At 41.2% G+C, this 24,600-nt stretch overlaps 1 pseudogene; it reads right to left on the bottom strand.

The window, feature by feature from the left end:
- Positions 1–6,490: 6,490 nt before the first annotated feature.
- LOC114045920 lies at positions 6,491–7,041 on the bottom strand (annotated as a pseudogene).
- Positions 7,042–24,600: the final 17,559 nt, after the last annotated feature.

Raw genomic sequence — 24,600 nt, 5'->3', positions numbered from 1 at the left:
CTCTCTTTGGCCCTAGCAAAGGCTCTGCTCTCTATCTAGTTTGTCTGACTTCTATCCTGATATCTCCATCTTGGCACACTCATTAGCTCATGTTAAAGCTGGGATTCTTAGGTGAAGTAATAATTGTTCCTATGTTTTTAGGACAAGCATAGGATAGTCCTGATTTTGAAAGAAAGAAAGAAGGGAAAGAAAGAAAGAAAGAAAAAGAAAGAAAGAAGGAAGGAAGGAAAGAAAGAAGGAAGGAAGGAAAGAAAGGAGGGAGGGAGGAGAGGTAAGGAAGGAAGATTAAAACTTTAGAAAAGGTTTTGTTTTGTTATGTTTGATGGGGGGGGGAAGCTTCCTGTACTTCTTCCTGCTATTGTACCATCTTGGCTCCACCTCAAGGAACATCTCTGTCAGATGCTTCCTGTTTTTTAGTTTGAAAATATGGCTGCTGCATCTATAGTTCTATACTAGCATCCGGGCCTAAATTCTTTGGTGGCTATGTAGTCAGAATGGTTGCTCCCATCTTCACTGTCCTCCCTGTTGCAAAGGTGACCTTTTGGTACTCCCATTTCATATCCACAATTCAACACCAGTTGTAAATCTCCAGATTTGCAAAAGCACTGTATGATTTTGTAATTATAATTTATACCTAATGAATGCAAATCACCACTGTCTTTAACTCTACACTTGCTCAGGCCTCCTTACCTCTTTTCTCTTCCACAGTAACCTTTGTACATTAAGGGACTGAGGCAGATTAAGAAACTACATAAAATACAGAGCACAGGGCCTCACCACTCACTACTGTAGGAAACAAAATGCACATTGCTTAGTTTTAGCAGAAAAGGGGACCTGTAAATTGTAATTTCACTAAGTCCCTAGCTTTCTATTCCTTTTAAGAACAAAACTTGTAATTGAGGAGGGCACAAAAGAAAGCAGGCGCGGGACAGCTTTCCTATGCTCCACATGGCTACAGGGCAAACACCTTAGCCCCAAGGCTTTGCCAAAGCCCAGCAAGAATTGTTTGTATTTGGCTCCCAGAAAGTGTGGTATGTGGTTGGGAGGGGACAGAGATCCACCACAATCAGAACATGTTCTACTTTACAACCAAGGGGCCACAGATCTTTGTGAACCAGAAGTTCTTGGCGCTCTGTACCAAAAGGAAAAAGCAGGTTTCTGGTATCTGTTTTCTTTTCTTTCCTTTTTCTGTAGACATTAAAAATCACTCTAGGCTTTTGTTGCACTCCCTGTCTTTCACATTCCTAAATTCCACCCACTCCCAAATCAGGCCCACAGCCAGTTCTGGGCCCCAACAAGCAGCCCTTCTTTTTGAATAGCAAACAAGCAAGAATTTGACATGATTTGGCTTGTGGGACTATATGCCAGGAAGCTGCCTGCCTTCTTGCCCAGAACCTTGTGCTCAACTTCAAGGAAGGCAGGCAGGAAAGGAAGGAGACAATATCCTCAGCTGGCAGGGAGCCAAGAGGTGAATGGACTCAATTTCTTTTTTTCTTTTTAGGCAATTGGGGTTAAGTGACTTGCCCAGGGTCACACAGCTAGTAAATGTCAAGTGTTTGGTCTGAGGTCACATTTGAACTCAGGTCCTCCTGACTTCAGGGACTGTGCTCTATCCACTGTACCACCTATCTGCCCCTGGCCTTAGTTTCAAAGAGACAAACTAGTACAAACAACAGATTCATTTCTGGGCCCTTCCCAAAATGGGGAGATTACTAAGGAGTAGCCCAAAGGACTAAATGTCATGCAGAAAGATTTTCATTTGAAATTCCACCTGAAGCTCTTTTTTCTTTGGAACCAGGGTTTTTAAAAACAATAGTTGCTCACACATGGATAACACTTTTCTGTTATAGTGCCACTATTATTATATCTATTTTACAGTTATGGAAACTGGGTTTCAGAGAAGCAAAATGATTAGCCCATAGTCACAGAGGTAGTAATTGGTAGAACCAGGACTTGAACCCAGGTTTTCTTGTTCCAAATCCAGTAGAGTACCCCTAGAATAGGGTTATTTCAAGGTTCTGGGGGTTATAGGGCCCCAGCACAGATCCTTCACTTTTACTGGAATATAGGAACTATATTTTGGAAGGGAATGGATTATGGGTGGGGGAAAGGGTGGAAAAATGAGAATAGCCTATTCTACAGATATAGGAAGTCTTGGATGTAATGGGGAAAGCATTAGAAGGAGAATCTGGGTTCTAGTTCCAGCTGTGCTATTAGCTTGGCCTGGTGACCTTGAGCAAATCATTAAGCCTATCAGGTCTTTAGGGAGTTAGGTTATCTCTTAAGTACCATCACAATCTACACTGGATTCAATGCATCTTTGACTGTCCCCCAGCCCTCCTTCATTCCTCCTCCCTCTGTCTCTGGGATCACGCAGATTAGGTCTGAACTTTGGAACCAACACTAGCAGTATTAGTTTCTCGCTTTGGCTGATTAACCCCAGCTGAAATTACTCAAGGAAAATTTTCTGGTGTACCTAATCAACCAGCAAGGTTTTATAAACCTAGGTATAGTGCTAAGCAATGGAGATACAAGGAAGGGAAAACAGTCTTTGTTCTTAAAGAGGTAGGTTTCTCCAAATGTGTGTAAAAGTATCCCCATTTCCCATATGAGCTTTCAAGGTATTGTTAAAAGGAAAATGTTTTCTTTGGACTTTTACCCTAATTAATGAGGCAAAATTCAGGAAAAGAATTAAAAGAATTTATTAAAAATGCATCAAGGTAATAACACGTTGATGGCTTGACTACCAGAGGTCAGCAAGGGATTCAAGATGGAGCCAGCTTTTATTGATAACCTTTGTAATGAGATAAAGATAATTCTGATGGGTCCAGGTCAGCAAAAGGGGGCAAGCCATTGCATCTCAGTTCCTACCCAAACGCTTGTATGTGATGTTAGGTGGCGCTGGACCTGAAATCAGGAAAACCTGATTTCAGATCAGGCCTCAGACACTTACTAGCTGTGTGACCCTGGGCAAATCATCTGTAAAATGAGCTGGAGAAGGAAATGGCCAACTACTCCAGTATCTTTGTCAAGAAAGCTCCAAATGGGGCCAAAAAAGAGTCGGACCAGCCTGAGAAGACTGAACAACGATGATGTTTAACAAGTGCAAACAGGTAAAGGGTGACTTGTGGATGAACAGCAGGTAATACAAAAGCTGCTGACTGGGTGATGCCTCCCCCTAGACTGACTGACAAGCAGGGATGAACAATTGGATGTTCTGTCAGCATAACTTTCTGTAGTGCCTATCAAGTACAGGAAAGCCCTTATTTCATACCACAAAAAATGCAGAAGATACAAAGAACTTACTGGAACCCATTAATAGAATTAAAATACAGAAAACATAAGATGAACAAGCAATATCCTTTCTCTACAATCTATATTGGCTTTGTTCTCAAATAAGAGGGTTCATGACTGTGAGACTGTCCGCTTCTTCCTCCAAGGAACACACTGCATCAGGAAATAATTTTCTCTCCTTAGAAGGTCTAATCCCTAAACTCTTGAGTTTGGGGTTACCTATAGGGTGATCCCCAAAGCTGGTGCTGTCAAACAATTTTTCATCTCTGTCTAGAATAACAGTAAATATTAATAATGATAGCTAACATTTATATAGTGTCTATTATGTACCAAGTACTACGCTAAGTACTTCACAAATATCTCATTTGGTCTTCACAACAACCCTGGGAGATAGATGCTGTTATTATCCCCATTTTGCAGTTGAAGAAACTGAGACAAACAGAGGTTAAGTCTCTTGCCAAGATCACACAGCTAGGAAGTATCTGAGGCTAGAACTGAATGCAGGTCAGAAGGCTAGATTTCAGGAATCACATTGCCAAGGGAATTCAAAATCCCCTCTCCTCCACACAGGATTTGGGTTTAACAAAAACCATCCAAGGAACTATCCTCCCAGGCTTTGTGCAATTGTGTTCATGTCACTTCTGCCATGTACTTTTGATGCAAATCACCATTAACCGCTCTTTTGGGAAGCTATCTGCAGAATGAAGGTCCAATCCTGTTTACACCAATCTGATCTATCTTCTCAAAGTAGGAGTGGAATAAGGAAGGGAAGAGACTATATAGGGAGAGGGGGAAGGAAGAGAGGGTCTATAAACTCGATTTTATAGACCATGGAGGGAGAGGATGCTCCAACTGGAGTTCGTTCCCCTGACTCTAACTCAGCTAATGATTAAGACTTCCCTATGTACTATTAGGAAAGCACCAGTGGGTATGCCTACATTCCATGAAGACATGCCCCTCCGATGTCTCCATGCCCTATAATCTCATCAGGCTGATGATTGAGGAACTCATCAAATTGATAATATACTCCTGACCAAGTTTCAGTACATATAAAAGTAGGGTCAAGTCTTTACCATTGGGATTGGGGGTAGAAAGTAAACCAAAGCTCTGGGAGAGGAAACAGTGACTCTTCTCCAATCCCAGTGACAAGACAGAATTCCTTTCTCTCAGCCTACTAATCAGGTTAAGGATATCTAATCCCTTTGTCGAACTTCCTCTACCAAAGCAGATCAACATTGTCTCTGCACACATTTCCTTTGTAAATTTGGGCAAATCCTTTAACTTCTCCAGTTCTCAATTTTCTTATCTGCCAAATAAAAGGGGGAAGAGATTGGAGAAGATAGCCTTCTAATACCCTTTCTAGATCTAAATCTATGATTTCTATGATCTAGTAGATAAATCTTAGAGAGTTGCTTGAGACTTGGCAAACTTAAATGATATGCTCAGGGGTTAAACAGCTAGAAGCAGAGGCAGGATCTGAACCCCAATTTTTCTAACTGCAGGTCTTAACTTCCATTTACTAAGCCACTTTAGAGATATTAAAATTGAGGTATGTTAGATAACCCAGGTCCTTTCCCCCTACCATTGACCTGAGTCCCCCAACTTTCTCCACCAACCCAGGATACCATGCATGCTAGGATATATCCTGGGCCCAGGAATCCATTCAATACATATCTTTGAGGGGCCTTAGGACTCTGAGGCAGCCGAGCCTTAAATTCTTCCCCCTCTCCTCTATCACTGGCTCCTCAATTTTCTATAATTAAAGAAAATAAATTCTTTTTAAAAATTATAAACTAAAAAGAGTACTTATTTTCCCATAAGTAAATACTGCATTTATCCAAATATAGGCTACTGTTTGCTTTCCACACTTAGCCCACTAAGTCTGACTCTTAAAAAACTTTACTGTGGCTTATAATTGGTGAGATTTTTCCAGGGTATATATAGATCTCATTTTAGAGGCATGACCTATATTCAAAGCAAAATGGTACTATGTGCTCTTACTGTAGCAATGTGTGGTTTTATAGGGGAGAGTTAAGAAATCTGGCTGGCCAATACAATGATCCAAGTTCTGAAGGACTTACGATGAAAAATGCTATCCACTTCCAGAGAAAAAACTAATAGAATCTGAATGCAGATTGAAGCATATTTTTTAAAAAAAACTTTCTTTAAATTTCTTGTTTTTTTGGTCTGTGTTTGAATGGTGGACTAGAGCTCTCTGAGAGAAGGAAATGTTTGGGAGCTAATACCATTATTTTCCTGACCTCTAGGTCCTAAAATTCTAGAGATTGTTGACAGAGGCCCACCCCGGGTGAGATCATCTTCCTGGTTTGAACTCAGATCTTATTTTACTTCCAGTTGAAGAGTTCATTTACTCTACAATCTTTGGTATGTTCTTTTAAAGTTATTTTTGGTTATTTTTTTTTAATCAGCAAAAATCCATCTCATCTCCCTTTCACTCCCTCCTCCCCTACCCAACTGAGAAAGAAATAAAAACAAAACCTTTATTGCAAACATGTACAGTCAAACAAAACAAATTGTCACACTGGCTATATGAAAAAAAAAAGTCTCATTCTGCATTCCGAGTCACTTCTTTATTAGGAAGACAGTAACATATTTTACCATGAGACTTCTGGAAATATGGTTGGTCATTGCACTGAAGAGGATGCCCAAGTCTTCAAAGTTGTTTGTCTTTACAGGACTCTTAACACTGTATAAATTGTTCTCCTGGTTCTGCTCATTTCACTCTACGTGAGTCAATGCACTTTTGCAGAGAGCAGGAGGACCATGCCTATACAATTGGCATGATAGCTGAAAGACAAGAGGAGGGGCAGGCTAAGTCTCAAACAGGTGGGACTGAGCAAGCCCTTCTTCCGCATCCAAGTAGGGTACTGGGTTGGAGTTCTATCTATCTGCCATGTCCTCAGATATCTCTGGTCTAGGGGTAGGAGTCTGAGTTCAGAAGGAAAGCAGCTTCTTCCGATTATTCTTTTTTTTTGGCGGGGGGAGGTTTAAGTGTATTTTATTTTAGACAACCTACATGACATGTTTTTAAAAACAATGCCTCCACTCCACATAAATCAAGGTCAAAAATAAATGAATAAAGCTCAAGATGACATCAGTCCCAGTTTGTACACGTCCTGGTGTTGTGTAGATGACAAAAAGCAGCAGCCAGTTATGATGGCAGGTGATTCAAAGTAATCAACTGAATTTATTAACATTTCTCTGTTTCTAAAGCACCCTTAAAGAAAATCCTATATGGAGTCACACCATCCTGATGGAAGTCCAAGAGAGCCACCATGCCATCTGGATTCATGTTTTTGCTTATGAAGAACTGATAGTTTTTAAAATTAGGAAGGATGTGTTTGATTTGTTTTGCAGCTCCCGTCATGAAAGGTTGTACTCTTACCTGGCTTGTGTTCTTCAAGTCTGCCTTTGATTGATTTCGTGTAGTCTTTTGATGTGCTTTTTGTAGGATTCTTTTGTGAAACTAGTTTCTTGAAGATGATGGTTTATTACTATGTCAACTCCAGTGATTACAGCGGCATCTGTTCCTTCACCCTCAGGACCTTCAGCAGAGGCATTTCCACCGTTGAGTGAATCATCAATGGTATCCTCTGTCCTACTGACCATCTTCCCCTCCACCTCCAGGCACAGCCCGTTCTCAATCTCCTGGATCTTGTAAATGTCGGAGAACGTCTCATTACGTCTATGGAGGTCCCGGTAGATAGTCATAGCGGCTGAAGGAGGCAGGCGGCAGCAGCGAGGCTAGAGGCTAGTGGGGGCCTGAAGCTCTGAGTGAGCGCGAGGCAGCCAGAGCAGGAGGGAGGGAACATAAAAAGCCCTCTGATTGTTCTTAAGGAGCCCTTAGCTTACACTTGACAGTGTAGTCCCTTTTCACCAAACACTGTATATACAAAATACTATCAAAAACAATGAATAATGAGTAAATCCATTTATCCAAGCAAAACAACAAATAGAAATTCGAGATCTATAGATTAAAATATACCAGGGAGAATACAGCATAATAGTAGGAAAAAGTAGAGTAAGCCTCCCCAACCAAACAACAATAAAAAGCGAGCAAAACTCCACCAAAGAAATCTAGAAAACACATCAGACCAAATCCTAATCAGGATATCCAAGAAAAAAAATCCCAGTAATTTTTCCAGCCCAAGTTGGCATAGAGAGACAGCCAAAAGAGGTCTGTGGACACTGGAAACAAAGTGTGGCCAGGAGCATTCCAGCTCAGGGAGAGTTTGTGTACCAGGAAAAGAGGAAACCCTATATCCAGCATAGAGGGACATAAACTTGTGTAGGGTGTAGGAACAGGTGCCAACTGGCAGTTCTGTCACTTATTATCTAGTTCTAAGTAAAAGATCTAGAGTAGACCAAGGAAAGGACCTATACCCATGGGTAACATTCTAGGGTAAATGTTGGTTGTGGGCTCTAGGCTGTGTACTGAGCAAGTAGAAAATTCAGACGCAAGCAGCAGCTGTGTGGTTCAGACCCTAGGAATGGTGCAGGGTCTCAGTCCTAGCCTCTAGCTCAGTCTGAAGCCTGCAGAGGAATAACCAGGGCAGGAGTCTCAGACCAAAAGGAAAGCTACAGCTTGGTTATTCTGAACCTTTGGAGCTTGAGTCCAGTATTATTCTACTGAAACTCCAAATGGGCAGGCCCAAGGATCTGTTGCTCAGATCCAAACCCATGTCAGGAAGTTGAAGAACTCATACTGAGGAGAGTGATCAGACTTTGCCCTGAATCAGACTGCTTTTGGAGGACTGAAAGATTGCAGTTCCCCAGTCTGATTTGTCTCTAAGATCCTTAGACAATGCAATACTCATATCCCAAAAAAGCAGTAGCAAGACCAGCCCAGACAGTTCCATTCACAAGTGCAGAGAGCTTGGTCCTAACAAATTCTGAGGTCAGGAAGTAGGCTCAAAGAATAAGCAACCGAAAAAGGATCCCACCATGAAAAGCTATTATGGTGACAGGAATGCTTAAGACACAAACCCAGAAGGAGGGAATGACTCTGAAATGTGTACAAGTATAACTTCAAAAAAACCCCTAGAATTTCTGGAAGACATGAAGCAAGAGTTTTTTAAAAAAAGAGTAAAAAAAAATTTTATCAATGAAATTAGAGCACTATAGGAAGAAATTAGAAAAGAAATGAGAGCTATGGAAGAAAGAATTGGAAAGGGAATTAAGAGCTTAACACAAGAGGTATGAGACCTTGTCTAAGCAATAAACTCCTTGAAATTTAGAAGAGACCACATAGAAGCTAATATCTTCATGAGACAACAAGAAAAATGAAAACAAAGTCAAATAGAAGAAAATGTAAGGAATTTTATAGCAAAAATAACTGACCTGGAAAACAGATCAAAAGAAAAAAAATTTTAAATTATTGTACTACCTGAAAGTGATGACAAAATCATATTACAAGCAATCTTAAAAAACAAACACTCCAGGTCTCTCAGAACCAGAGGGCAAAGTAGAAGTGGAAAGAATCCATCAGTCGCCTCCTGAAAAAAAAAAACAAAAAACCCTCAAAATGAAAACTCCCAGCATGATAGCCAAAATACAGAGCTTCTAGCTAAAAGAAAAATACTGCAAGCAACCAGAGAGATATATTTCAAATTACTGAAAGGCCACAGACAGGATCACACATGAATTAATAGCCACCACTATAAAGGAGCAGAGAACTTGGAATATGATATTCTAGAAGGCAAAGGATATGGGCTTACAGCCAAGAATAACTTACCCAGAAAAGCTGAGTATAATTATACGGGGTGGGGGGGGGAGGCATCTTTAATACAATTGATGATTTCCAAATATTCCCGACAAAAAGAATAACACCAGATAGAAACTTTGAAACTTGAACACAGGGGTTAAGGAAACAAAATTGCAAACATGAACAAACAATGATAATTGACTAAATGAGGATAAACTATATATTCTAATATAGGGAGATGATGCATATATAACCTCTGAGACCTATTGTCATCTTGGGTCAGAGAGAGAGTCTAATTAGACAAAGCCTGGAAGCGGTTCTGTTATAGAACAATTAATATTGTTCTGTCATGGAACAATCAATGCTAATTAATTCTGTTATAGAACAATTAATATTAATTAACTTGTTATAGAACAATTACTATTTATTAATATTAATTAATTAATATTCTGTTATAGAACAATTATTATTAATAATTATAATAGAACAATTAAGAGAGGAAGAAGAATACATTGGAGGTGGATAAGGGAAAGTAAGGTTAGGGAAAAACATCTCACATAATCAGAATATGCAAGTTGAAGTCTACATAAACAAGGAAGAAGGGGTAGGGTCATGGCTGACACACTTGAATCTCACTCTCATCTGAACTGGTCAAAGGAGCATAGAACACACACACATGCACACACACATACACACATTGAATTAGGTATAGACATATATTTCATTCAACAAGGAAATAGGAGAGAAAGGGGAGAAGGAAGAAGGAAGAATTAAAGGGAGGATAGATAAAGGGAAGGATAAATTGTAAGAGAAACAAACATTTATAGCTCTTTTCGAGGTGGCAAAGAATGGGAATCTGAGGTGGTGTCCATCAATTGGGAAATAGCAGAACAAGTTATGATATATAAACGTAATAGAATACTATTGTGTTGTGAGACATGATGAAGGGGATGGTTTCAGAGAAATCTGGGAAGACTTATATTAACTGATGGAGAATGAAATGAGCAGAACCAGGAGAACAATTTATACAATGTTAATAATACAGTAAAGACAAACAACTTTGAAGGACTTAGGAATTCTCATCAATGCAATGACCAACCATATTTCCAGAAGTCTCATGTTAAAATATGCTACCGTCTTGCTGATAAAGAAGTGACTCAGAATGCAAAATTGAGACTTTTTTTCATATAGCCAATGTGAAAATTTGTTTTGTTTGACTATACATGTTTGCAATAAGGGTTTTGTTTTTCTTCCTTTCTCAGTTGGGTAAGGGAGGGAGAAGTGAAAGGGACATGGGTGGATTTTTGCTGATTGAAAAAAATTGACCAAAAATAAATTTAAAAGAATATGCAAGGGATTATAGAGTAAATGAACTCTTCAGCTGGGAGTAAAATAAGATCTCAGCTCAAACCAGGAAGAAGAAGAAGATCTCATCCAGGGATGGGCCTCTGTCAACAATCTCTAGAATTTTAGGACCTAGAGGTCAGAACATAATGGTACTAGCTTCCAAACATCTCCCAGAGAGCTCTGGTCCACCACTCAGAGTCTTTCTCCACCATTTCTCAGGAGGTCCTTTCTCCACCTGTTGCTAAAGAATGTCTCTGGAATCAATTGAAGTAGTCTTTAATGGCAGGTACATAGAATCACACCTAGCATTCTCTCAGGCAATCTGGTGTCATCTTTCTTTTTGTGTACATAGTATATAAAACTGCTTTAGGCTTGGATGGAAGTGGGTTTACATAAGCCCTATAAATGCTTTATTTATCTGTTTATTTTACCAATCCTGGTTCAACAGGATAACAATAAGCTTGCTCCAAAAACACTACCTGTAGGTCAACTAAAAAAGTGTCAGTTTGGTCAGGGCAAGCCAAAATTTCTAGGACAAGACAATGAATTAGGATGGAACCCTGTAATGTGAATACAGTTTTATACCAGGACCTGCCAAGATGAAGAAGAACCTCTAGAAGGTCCTGGAATATATACATTTAAGATTATCAGATTTAGAGCAAAAAAAGGACCTTAGAGGTCATCCGGTCTAATTCCCTCATTTTCATAGGAAGAAATTAAGGCCCAAGGATTTATAACAAATTTCTCTCTTACCATTCCCCTTACAGAGTTCTTAAAATCCCTTAGGAGAGCAGGTAAAGGATATATACAAAATAAGTACTCAATAACTTAGGGACAGGAGACACTAACAACAGTGGGGAATCAGGGACGGCTGTTGAAGGAATTAGCATTTGAACTAAGATTTAGAGGAAACTCGGGACACCAAGAAGCAAAGGAGAGAGAAGAGAGCATTCCAAGCATGGGGGATAATCTCTCCAAAAGCTACTAGAAGGTGGAATGTCACACATGGAGAATAACAAGTAGGTTCATTTGTTTGGAATACAGAGAACATGATGAGGAATAACATGCAATGAGCCTGAAAACATAGGCTGGAGACATATTGCATCCCCCAGGAGCATACCATCCATTTCCACGTTAGCACAGATACCAAACAGAAGAGTTTATATTTTTCATAAGCCAATCGAGAACACTTAAACTTTCTCAAACGGGGGAGTGAGGTGGTCAGATCTGGGCTTTAGGACTATCAATTTGTTAGCTGTGCGTAGGATGGATTAGAGAGAGGGGAAGAAAGATTGGCTGTAGGAACACTGGATTTGTATTGGTAAGGACTTTGTATTGGTAAGGGTTTGTATTGGTAAGGACTGGGGCATTTCATAGCCTGAGGCTGGGGTGTGAGAGAGGTTGGGGGATGATTTAAAGTGTAGATTGATGGAGAACAAAGAATTAAATGAATGGTCCCAGACTTTTCAGTGAAGTATCAGGTAAGGTTCTCTGTTTAGCAGAGGTCAGAAGTGGTGGTATAGGTGACTCCTGGGCATCTGAGACACAATCTACCCACTCCCCTCCAAGGATCTTTTTTCTATTCTCTGCTGTAAGCCCTCTCCAGAGTCTTTCAAGCTACTTACCAGGTTGCTCACAACTATTGCCCTGCTATTTTCACTCTATCATTCTATGAATGATCTGATACTCCTACATTTTAAACCCTGAACTACATTTCCCAGGATATTCTGCTAGTGTAAAGACCACTCCTTTAGACTACTTGGGAGGGAGGGGGGAAGTCTGTCCAAACAGCTGCTACAGCATACATTCTCAAAGGTCTAGCTGAGAATTGGATAAAAAAAAAAAAGATTTGTAGAAGACTCAATAGGGCTTTGTGTCTTCTCCCAGTATCACATCAGTAGGGGTAGAGAAAGTAAGTGATGGGAGTGATTTAGGATCGGGATCTGGAAAGGGAAAGAAAGGGATGGGAGTTAAGTTTCTCAAGGGTAGAAGATAGTATAAAATTAAGCTGATTAACTGAAGGGTCTTGGTTTGGTTTTGTGGTTTTTTTTAAGCAATTGGGGTTAAGTGACTTGCCCAGGGTCACACAGCTAGTACACGTCAAGTGGTTGGTCTGAGGCTGGATTTGAACTCAGGTCCTCCTGACTTCAGGGCCGGTGCTCTACCCACTGCGCCACCTAGCTGCCCCAGGGCCTTGGTTTTGAAGGGAGGCAAGTGATGTCAAAGCAGAACCTAAGTAAGAAAGTGGGGAGGTCTGAAGTAACTGAATGTTGAGGCAAGGACAGGGAAACCCTAATTATCCGTCCTCCTTCTACCACTGCCCCTGTATCTAGCTACTAGTTCTAGCATCTGAAATGCCTCCCTTTTACCCACTCCAGGCCACAATACATTTTCTAGGGATTAATTAGGATAAAAAATAGAATATAAAACTTCAGAAATTATACTCTCACCTTAGACTTACGAGAGCGTGATAACATATGTGAAGTATTATTTAAACCTTAAAACCTACATAATGTGAGCTAGCTTTGTTACCAGGGATCCTGCATCCACTGATCCTCTGCAAACCTTTTCATCACAAACCTTCCTGCTAGCATAGACATGCTCATTCCCTGCCAGAGGCAACATGAGCACACTACCTTGAAGGTACATTCCACAACGGCCCTGGCATGGCTCCCATATTGAAAGTGGTGTGATGGGGTAAGTCAACAGAACACAGGCCAGTACCTCCAGTGGCTCAGTACACTGGTCAGGTTGGGAAAGCCATACTCGTAAGTCTCACTCTGCGGCTTCTTCACTTTATCCTCAAATACAATCTCTTTGCAAATCCAGAGAATAGAACAGAACAATCAGTTTTGTCCAAGAAACACAAACAGCATTCTCTCAGTGCTTCCTTTCAATTCTCTGGCTGCAACAGCCCTAGGAGGAAACGTCCATCAAACTCTCCAGCCTTACCCCAGCTGCTCTCAGTAGCCTCACAATAGAAACCTCACGAGGCCAAAGGCAATGGCTCCCAACAGCTACAGATTCTCTGCTTTGCTTTGGTCTCCATACTAGACTTCACAGAATGTCAAGATCCAGATATAGAAAAACCTCTAAAACTGGAAGAATAGTTTTCATTTCTGGCTAATCTATATAAAAGACCGACCCAACCACTTACTGTCGTAGTGGTTATTAACTAATAATAATAAATTAAGGCATACTCCCATTTTCTTTCTTACCTCTTCTTACAAGAAAAAAAAAACCTACTGCAACCTGGAATATAAATAGTATTGTCCTTTCTTCTTTTAAACAAATATTCTCTCCTATTCCTAGTGCCAAGTTACAACCTTCCCTTAAAAAAGTGTCAGGCATTCTCATAATGACTTCTGACCCTGACCCCTGCCTCGGTTCTGAGTTTCCTTCACTGGAGGATAGGAGGCAGAAATGTTCAAGGCTTAACTGAATGAACCTAGAGGCCAAATCTCAAAAGGGATGGAAAAACCAAACACCTTCCACCCTTAGAAGGCAACAGTGGAGTAGTCATGTGTGCCGGCCGCGCCGTGCACTCTCCTCCTATAAGGAGCAGGCTGCCAGAGTCATACTTACCAGTCTTCGGTCCCCAACCGGATAAACACAGAGACGAACCCACCAGGAGGTGCCAACACCCGAGCTTTATTCAGAGGCCATCACAGCAAGGCCAAGCAGGAAGGCCAGAGCAACAGAGCAGGAGCAAAGAGAGCGCATGATCCGACCACGATCATTCCTTAAGTACCTACCAAGCCCCTTCTCCTCAGCCCACCTACTAGTCATTGATTGTAGGGTCAGATACCGGAAGGGGATGTCTGAGTTTAGCGCACCAAGGGAGAGGAAGTGACGCAAGAGTCTAGGACCGGATACAGGAAGGAGACGTCTGGGATTAGTGCATAGACAAAGAGTACGTGACCTAGGAAGTCAGGCCCAGATACCGGGAGGAGGCAACTGGGGTCAGTGCTACACAAAGGGAAGGTACGTGACCCAGGAAGTCAGGAAAGTTACAGGAAGGAGGCATCTGGGGTTGACGGGACTAAGCAAAGGGAACTCATCCTCTGCCGTCCCACTCCCACCTGGCACAGCCCCCTGCCTCAGGAGCACATGCTCCGGCTACTTCCTTGTATTCTGTACCTTCCCCAGCTTATCTCACATAGCACTGCCCACTGCCTACTTCTTCGTATCCAGTTCCCATCCCAGTTCACCACAACTCCGCCCACCACAGCCCCTGCCTCGGGAGCGTGAGCTCCGGTTACTTCCAAATACCCAGATCCTACCCCAACCTTGCCACAATCTCCACTTGGCAGTAGCCAACATCAGACAGTCCCTCACAGTCGTGGGTCAGAATGAAGAATAACTCTCCCTCTCCTTTGTTTTCATCCTTCACCCCAAGTTCAATGTCTGCCAACTAACTAGAGGAGTGGCAGACATGGGAACGAGGGCCCCTTAGTTCTGTGGTGGCCCTAACTGGGACTGGGTGTTCATTCTTCCAGCCTGTGAGGGGTGATGAGCATTCTTAGGTATAAAATCTGATTTTATCTAATTTTCTTTTTAAAAAATTCACAACAAAGAAAGGCACATACATATACATGCACCAAAACAAAAAATACACAATTATTTAAAAGGGTCCTGTCAAATGTTGTTTTCAAAGCTTTCTATTTAGCCCTCTGCTCACATTATATCCAAACAAACAGTGGCACAGTGGCTACAGCGCCAGGCCTGGAGTCAGGAAGACCTGAATGCAAATCTGGCTGCAGATGCTAAATATGTCACCCTGGGCAAGTCACTTGATCCTGTTTGCCACAGTTTCCTCATCTGCAAAATAAGCTGGAAAAGAAATGGAGGACCACTCCAGTATCTTTGCCAAGAATACCTCATATGGGGTCACCAAAAGTTGGACAGGAATGAACAACAAAACCCTAATATAAAGAGTAGCGGCAGGAGAATGGGAGAGGTATGTTTACAATCTTATGTTTCACTACCAAACTTAGGAGACAATCATCACCAGACAGAAGTCCTAGATAGGGGGCGGTTTGTCAGATAGTGAGGTACTATAAATATTATTATTCCCATTTTGCAGATAAGTAAACTGAGGCAGAGTGTAAGTGACATAATTTCAAGGGCCAGAGGAAAGTCTTCCAGTTCCCCTACAATACCACCTCCGTCTGATATTTATAGCTAATGTTTATATAGAGCTTACTGTGAGCTAAGTGCTTTACAATTATTATTTCATTTGATATTCACAACTTGGGATGTAGGTGCTATTATTATCCCTGTTTTACAGATGAGGAAACTGAGGTAGACAAAGTCAGGAATGGGGAACCTGTGGCCTCGAGGTCACATGTGGTCCTCTAGGTCCTCAAGTGTGGCCCTTTGGCTGAATCCAAACTTCACAGTACCACATGTGGCCTCAAGGCCACAGGTTCCTCACCCTTGCATTAAATGATTTGCCTACAGTCATCCAGCTAGTAAATGTCTGAATCTGGATTTGAACTCAGATCTTCCTGATTCCAGGCCCAGTGCTCCATCACTGCATTGCCTAGATGCCTGAAAGCCCTTCAAAAGGGAACAAAGCCATCTGTAGCAGAGACCTGAAATGCAAATACCCCTGGGAGAGGTATTTCTTTGACTTAAATTCATAATAACATGTGAATAACAGATATCAGAGCCTTTCCAAAGAATAGGTTTTTTTTTTTTAAAGAGAAGAACAAGGGGAGAGATCAAGAAAGTCTGGACTCCAAGTTGAGGGAAGAGAACAAGAAGAAAAAGCAAAATTGTCCAAAATGGAAGGACTTGTCTTCTTATGGAGTGGTGGATTCCCCCTCCTTGAAGATCTTCAAGAAGAGCACGGATGACTGAACCCCTCATTGGGTTTATGATGGTGGGAATTCCATCACATCTGGGTTGAACTAGATGGCCACAGAGGTCCCCCCCAACTCTCAAATTCTTTAATTTTCAATTTTTTAATTTTAATTTTAATTCATTCATTCATTCATTCACTCATCTATTTATTCATTAATTCATTTATTTATTTGTTTGTTTGTTTGTTTGTTTATTTATTTATTTTCTTTGATTCACAGGGTGCTGTGAAAAGACCGGGATAAAAGGTGAGCTCTATTTTACAATTTTGCCAAGAGCCCAACTTGTATGGTCCTCTTGTGTTCAGGAGATAAACATCATGGATCTAGCCTGACAACTTTTTTGAGGATCAGGTTTCCCTTCCTGTTGGAAGTGAGTTTCTTAGTACTTCTGTAGTTTATTAGATGGCCTTTGAGAAAAGAATGCCCTGCACCCTGTTTTGTTTTGTTTTGTTTTCATAATTAATTTATTTTTAGTTTTCAACATTCACTTCCATAAGATTTTGAGTTTTAAATTTTCTCCCCTTCTCTCTCCTCCCCGCTAACCAAGATGGCATGCAATCTGATATAGGTTCTACTTATCATTCCTATTAAGCATATTTTCACATTAGTCATGATGTAAAGAAGAATTAGAACTAATGGGAGGAACCACGAGAAAGAAGAAACAAAACAAAACAACAAAAGAAAAGGAGAGGAAATAGTATGCTTCCATCTGCATTAAGACTCCATAGTTTTTTCTCTGGATGTGGATAGCATTTTTCATCATGAGTCTTTTGGAGTTGTCTAAAATCCTTGTATTGCTGAGAAGAGTTAAGTCTATCAAGTTAATCATCGCACAATGAACAAATATTATCTCATTTGATCCTCACAATAGCCCTGCAAGGTAGATGCTGTTATTATTATTTATGTTTTATAGTTGTAGAAACTGAGACAGAAGTAAAGTGTCTTACCCAGGATCACACAGCTAGTAAGTGTCTGAGGTCATATTTGAACTAAGGTCTTCCTGACTATAGGCCCAGCACTCTATTCACTGTGCTCTCCAGCTGCTTCTCCGCACCCTGTTTTGGCCTGCCCTTAAGTACTACCCATAACTGTTTTTCTTTCTCCCTACTCCCTGCTTCTAGAGCCTGGCACAGCCTTTTGCTGATCTCATGGTCAGTTTTACAATTGTCCTTTTTGCCTTTACTTTTAACCTATCGGTGCTAGAATGTGTAAGTGAGGATAGGACTTCCCTTGCAGCATACAAAGATAGGCTTGTATTATTGAACAAGAGGACAAAAATGACCATAGGACTCTTGGATTCTCTGCTCCCTCAAACACACTGACCTGAAAGGCTTTGATTTTTTTTTTTACAGTAATGAGATAATTACCTATCCAACATCCCGATGGGCAGATTTATTATCTTGCAAATTTGGGGGACAGTCAAACAGTTCATTCATTTCTGCCAGCCCATTTCCCAAGATTTCAGCCAAAAAAGGAGGCTATTGTCTGAACGGATTGCAGCTTTTTCAGCGGAAACCAGCTTAATCCACTTTCCATTCTTCCTGGGGCAGCTCTCATTGGCATGCCTCTCGTTATAGATTTGTTTCCTTCTAACCAAATTGTCCGTTTTTCTTCTTAAAGTAATCCCATGGTTCTAAAAGGCTCTGCATTAGGGACAGAATTCTTACTTCCCAGATTGTGAATGAAAGGTTGTTAAAGCAAGTTTACCTTGACTTTGTAACTTAGCCCTTTGTACTCATGAAAAAGAAGTGAAGAAAGAAGCATGGTCCATATAAGATTGCCTTCATCAATGTTCTGCAATACTCAGGGGCAGTACGGCGCAGTGGAGAAGGAGCTAGTTTAGAAGCCAGGAAAGCTTGGGTTAAGTCCTGACTTTGACACATACTGGTTGTGTGGCCCTGGCCAAGTCATGTAACCTCCCAGTGTCCTAGGCAGCTTCCTAAAACCATAACTGGCAGAGAAGGTACCAACCTGCAATGGCAGAAGGAGTTTCCTACCTGGGAGTTCTCTATACCAATGAACTCTCAGGTCTAGTCTTAATTTTAGCTATGGTTAATATATATGTTTTACTGTTATTGCTCGGTTGATTTTAGTCATGTCCCACTTTTCATAACTCTACTTGGATTTCTTTTTTTTTTTTGGTTAGGCAATGGGGTTAAGTGACTTGCCCAGGGTCACACAGCTAGTAAGTGTTATATGTCTGAGGCCGAATTTGAACTCAGGTCCTCTTGAATCCAGGGCCGGTGCTCTATCCACTACGCTACCCCGCTGCCCTTCCACTTCGGTTTCTTTTGGCAAAGATGCTAGAGTGGTTTGTTATTTCCTTCTCTAGCTCATTTTACAGATGAGGAAACTGAGGCAAGCAGGGTGAAGTGACTTGCCCGGGGTCATATAATTAGTAAGTAGCTGAGGCCAGATTTGAACTTAGGAAGATGAGTCTTCCTGACTCTGGGTCTGGCATTCCATATTATAGGATTATTAGAGCTAGAAGGAACCTTAGTGATCATTTTTTCCAGGAGTTTTTTAGCCTTTTTTTTTTTGTCATGGACATGTTGGGGAATCCATTAAAACCTATGCATCCCTTCTCAGGGGGCAGCTAGGTGGCACAGTGGATAGAGTGCCTGGCCTGGAGTCAGGAAGACTCCTTTTCCTCAATTCAAATCTGGTCTCAGACATTTGCTAGCTGTGTGACCCTGGGCAAGCCACTTGACCCTGTTTGCCTCAGTTTCCTTATCTGTAAAATGAGCTGTAGAAGAAAATGGCAAACCACTCCAATATCTTTGCCAAGAAAATCCCAAATGGAGTCACAAAGAGTCAGACATGATTAAAAAATGATACCACAAGACCCCTTCTCAGATTGATACTTTTAAATGCGTAAAAGAAAATACATAGGATTACAAAGGAAACCAATTTTATTGAAATAAATTAGGTTAAACCCCTGATCTAATTCAACTTCTCCCTTTTACAAATGAGAAAATTAAGGCTCAGAGACGTTACGAAATTTGCCCATGGTCATACAGATATTGAGTAGCAGAGCTGGGAATTTGAACCTGGGTCCTCTGATCCCTTTTCTGCTATACCACATTATAAGTATAATCCACCATAAGGTTAGGAAAGTCCCATGTAGAACTTGTTAGCTGACCACTGATTTATAATATTGTTTTATAGAACTGCCTTCTGCAATGCTATTTTATGTCATGGCACGAAGGAAGGAAGGAAAGCAAGAAAAAAGGATGGAAGGAAAAAGCATTTATTAACCAGTTACTATGTGCAAACCATTAAGGATACAAATAGAAAACCAAGACAATCTTTTTTCACGGGGCTCACATTCTAAGAAGGGGACAAAGATTTTTAACAGCATCTAGGTGGTACAATAGATGGTTGCTGGGCATGGGGTCAGAAAGACCTGAGTTCAAATACTGCCTCAGACATTTACTAGCTGGATGACCCTGGACAAATTACTTAACCTCTGTCTGCCTTCTGAGAAATGTTAATGTCTGGAAAGAATATAAAAGAGTGGATTCTATTTGATCAGCCTGCAAAGATATGTTTCACGTTGGCTCTTTTGGTGTCCATAAAACCTTACATTAATTCTGTCTGCTGGCCTGCAAATCAAACAGAAATCCTATGATCCTTTATGGTACAGAGGCAGAATAGGTAGTAAAACATCTTTAATGCTATTTCTACTGATAAAATCTACTATTTCTGTTGTTGAGTCATCTGACAGTGCCAAGGATTCTGGGAGCAACAACATTCTTTCCAGTAGCTATGGATGCTGAGGAGGTGGGCCTTCAGTACCCATAGTGGCAGAAAAAATCCCAAAATGGGTTGTTTCCCAGGATGACTGAAGTAAGGGATGGGTTGGAAGAAGGGCTGCTGGCCTGAAGAGCTCTGCTATTCCAAAGGCTCTGGGGTTCAAGGCCCTTGGAGAAGGGAAGTGGTGGTCAAGGTGACAGCAGTGGTTTGGTTTCCCTGGCTCAGGTGGCTGCTTGTCTTTGCCTCAGGGTGCCTTCCTGCTTCAGAAAGACTGGCTTGCCTTCCCTGTAGATGGCAGCTTGTCAGTGATTGGTAAGGATAGAGGGTCCCTTCTTGGTAGGAATTGCTCTCCTGGTTAATGACTGGAAAGCCTGGGATGGAAGAAATAAGGGTCGTGGTCTGGGAGATGTTGATTCTCTCAGAACTCTTAGCTCTATCTGTTGCTGGTAATGGATCAGTTGCTGGTGTTAGTGGTGGCAGGGAAGGTGGGGCAATTCTCTACCTCTTTTCAAGGCACTAGTTAGCAACATTATCCTATACAACACTTGGCTTCTTTGTGGCTATTTATCTAAAAGAAGCAATTTGGAACCAAAGATTTGCTAGAAGAAGCTACCTTTTCATCTACCTAATATGGCCCCCTGGGGGATGTTACTGTCTGGAAGGAATATAAAAGAGTGGATCCTATTTGATCAACCTGCGAAGATAGGCTTCAAAGTGGCTCTTTTTGTGCCCATAAAAAAGGAAAGCATGTCATTCCAGCCTTACATTCATCCTATCTTCCAGCCAAACTGGTCTTTTTGCTGTTTCTCACGCATAACACTCCCATTTCCTTGTCTTTGCACTTGCTTCCCCCCGTGCTGGGATGCACTCTTTCCCAATCAAAGTCACAGTTCCCTTCAAAATTCACTTCAAATGCCACCTGTTCCATGAAGCCTTTCCTGAGTATCCAGCTACTAATTTTTTTAAATTTAATTTTTAAAAATGTTTTAAGTCACCTAGTCTTTCTGCATCAAAGCCACAGTTCCCTTCAAAATTCACTTCAAATGCCACCTGCTACATGAAGCCTTTCCTGAGTATCCAGCTACTAACGTCCCTCCCCACCCCCACTGTTTTGCTCATATTTATATATGTACATGTTTCTATAATATAATGGAAACTCCTGGAGAGCAAGAACTGTTTTGCTTTTTTCTTTACATCCCCAGTGCCTAACACAGTGTCTAATGCATAGTAGGTACCTAATAAATCCTTAGTAATAGATTGCTTGACGTCTGAAATCCTGATTCCATTACTGATCAATTCAGAATCTTTGCCCTGCTCTATTTTGGACTTCATCCCTCCTTAAGAGCCCTGCATCCTGGAGCTCACCATTTTGGTGCCAGACTTAGTGTGGACACTCATCAAGCCTTACTGGAGCTCAGAACTCCAAAGCCCAAGCCATCTACTAACCTCATCTACCCCAGTAGTAGGACTTGCAGGCCTGGACCCTTGGCAAGAGGAATACTTTCAAGACGATCTTATCATACTGCATGCACAGTTCAGTGTTTTTGTTTTATTTTGTATAATGGGGCTTTTCCAGATCACCTAACATGGAGGCACTCTGCTTTTGGGAGAAGTCGGTCCGCATTTCCATACACTTGGGTGGCAATAGCCTCTTTTGTTGGCTGCACAGCTGGAATAGCCACACACACACACACACACACACACACACATATCTATATATCTATATCTATATCCATATATAATTTTTAATTGCCAGACTGGGACTCTCTCCCTCTCTCCCTCTCCTTCTCCCTCTCCCCCTCTCTCTCTCTCTCTCTCTCTCTCTCTTTTTTTTTTGCTTTTTGGTGAGACAATGGGCTTAAGTGACTTGCTCAGGATCACATAGCCCAGTAGATATTCTTTTGTAAAAGCTAATTGACCATTATGTGGTTAAGTGGAACTGGAATGCAAGGGCTCCCCATCAGGGAACCCATCAGTGGGGGCCGGAACCAATATCGGAGAGCCTAAACACTCCTAAACCCTTTTAAGGATATTGGAGAACTCGGGGGAAGAGGTGAAATGTAATTCATCTGGTCTTCAGGCAGTGGGGACCAGAGTAATCACCATTACATTTGTTTTTAATAAAATTTCTTTTGCAAGCAAGGAAAAAATTATTTAGTACACTACCTTTTTGATGGAAAATAAACTAGTGGTGGCTTATTTAAACAGACAGACAGACAGACACACACACACACACACAACCCAACCTAATTTAAGTTTTGAAGTTTCTTTCATAGGAGGGGAAATGTAAAATATTATACACCATCATCATTAATCAGTGGTCCAGGATTGAGACTCAGACTATGGCCAGAGTCAAGATTCACTCTGGAGGAGAGTTCGGGCTCAAGGTTAGGGCTCAGCATGGGCTGAGTTGCTTAAATTTCCCCACAGAAGATGACAGCCAGGGGTGTAGGAGTAACCTGGAGATAGATTTCCTTAGTCACATAGATAACCCTTTAACAGTCATTGAATTAGTACATATGTGTTAGATGGGGAAAGAGCTCTGTATTAGAAGCCAAATAATAGCAATTCAAATACCAATTTGACCTGTCATTCACTGCCTGCGTAACCATTGACAAATGGCAAATTTCACAGGTCTGGGCCTTAATTTCCTCTGTAAAATGAGGGGGTTGGATCAGATCAAAGGTGTCAAATCCGGCCCCCAGGCAACACTCTCAGCTGAGCCAGATTAAAATGTAATTAACCAAATAAATTAAAATATGATAAACATAGATAATATTACATTTTAAATCTAAGTCAATATGCAGCCCACAGGGAACCTTATGCATGGATTAGTGGTCCCCGTTTCTATTGAATTTGATACCACTGGACAAGCTGACATCTGAGGTTCTTTACAATTCTAAGTCAATTTATAATCACCAGACAGTATCTGTTGAATTTTGAGGCGTGACATGTAGCGCATATTCACTGTTCTTGGATCTAGAACTGAAAGGGACCTCTCCTCAAAGGAAGGCCCTTTGAGGAGACTGAGAATGGGGGAGAATAGTTTGCTCCCCTTTGTTGTCTTCTCCACCCCCTCTGGCGCTCAGTGTCTCAGCAGGTTCTTGCCTCCTCTAGTCCACCTACAAGTTTTCATTGTGTGCTCTGATTCAACGCTTCCTTCCCTTGCAGGGCTTGCCGCCCCAAACCTTTTCATATCTCATTCCTCTCATCAGAAGCTATTGACATCTATCTTTTATTCCATCAGGACACCATGTCCCATTTAGTTAACAGGAATTTCTGTGATAATAAGTGCTAAACAGTTAATAATCATACCCCTTCCCAACATGGCAATCTTCTGTTGAAAGTGCCTTAACCTAAATTATGCTAGGGGACATTTGAAAAAACAACAATTTTTGTGGCTATCTTTTGGGGTTTTTTGCTGCTGTTCAGTCATCCAACTCTTTGCGACCCCATTTGGGGTTTTTTTTGGCAAAAATATTGGAGTGGTTTGCCATTTTCTTCTCAAGCTAATTTTATGGATAAGGAAACTGAGGCAAACAGGATTAAGTGACTTGTGCATGTCACACACAGCTAGTATCTGGGAACAGATTTGAACTCAGGAAGATGAGTCTTTTTCACTCCAGGCCTAGCACCCTATCCACTATGGCACCATATAGTTTCTTCCTGTATTCCTCTTCCTATTCTCTTCTCTCATATAACCATCCCATATAACAAAAATCTAATATATATTTCAGGCCTGCAATAGGGATACTTCTGAGCAACAGTACTGCATTTGAAGTGATAGGACCTTGGTTTGAATATTTGCTCTGCTGTTTATTAGCTATATGACCCTGGACAAATTACTTGTCATCTCTGGGCCTATTTCCTCATCTGTAAAATGAAAGGAATGGACTAGTCCAAAGGTGGGTAACCTGCAGCCTCAAGGCCACAGGTGCCACCCCCCCCCCACCCCGTCCCAGACTAGTCACTAGATGATTTCTCCAACTAACACTAGGTCCTATGAGCCTATAGATGACAGCAGTGGTGTCAACTCAAATGGAAACTGAAGCCACTAATCTGTATATAAGGATCCCTGCTGGCTACATTATTAACTTAGTTTTACAATGTAACATTCATGGCTTCTTGTATTTTTATCTATTTTGTTAAATATTTCTCAATTCCATTTTAATCTGGTTTGGTGGCACTTTGGCATATTGTGTGCTGCATGAGCCACAGGTGGTATGTTTGATACCTCAGGATTATAGTATACTGAGTGACGGAAGCTACCTTAGATCATTCTTTGAAGCCATTCTATACAACCATGTTGGGAGACCATGTTTTATAATCAGGTCTTTCTCATAGTAATCCCCTCAAAAGGAATCTATTATATCTAATCCTGTGTTTAAGGAAGACTACAACTTACATTCATGTTATAATTCTTCACATTATAATAATAATAATTATACCCAGCAATAGCTAGATGAGTGGCACGGTGGATAGAGAGCCAGGCCTGGAGTCATCTTCCTGAGTTCAAATCCGGTCTCAAATACTTACTAGTTGGGTGACCCTGGACAAGTCACTTTAACCCCATTTGCCTCAGTTTCTTCATCTGTAAAATGAGCTGGAGAA

Source organism: Vombatus ursinus, unplaced genomic scaffold (genome assembly GCF_900497805.2).
Source record: "Vombatus ursinus unplaced genomic scaffold, bare-nosed wombat genome assembly UNPS02014779.1, whole genome shotgun sequence".
NCBI classification, from domain to species: Eukaryota; Metazoa; Chordata; class Mammalia; order Diprotodontia; family Vombatidae; genus Vombatus; species Vombatus ursinus.
Note: the sequence above shows the minus strand (reverse complement) of the source record. Positions and strands in the feature narration are given on the sequence as shown.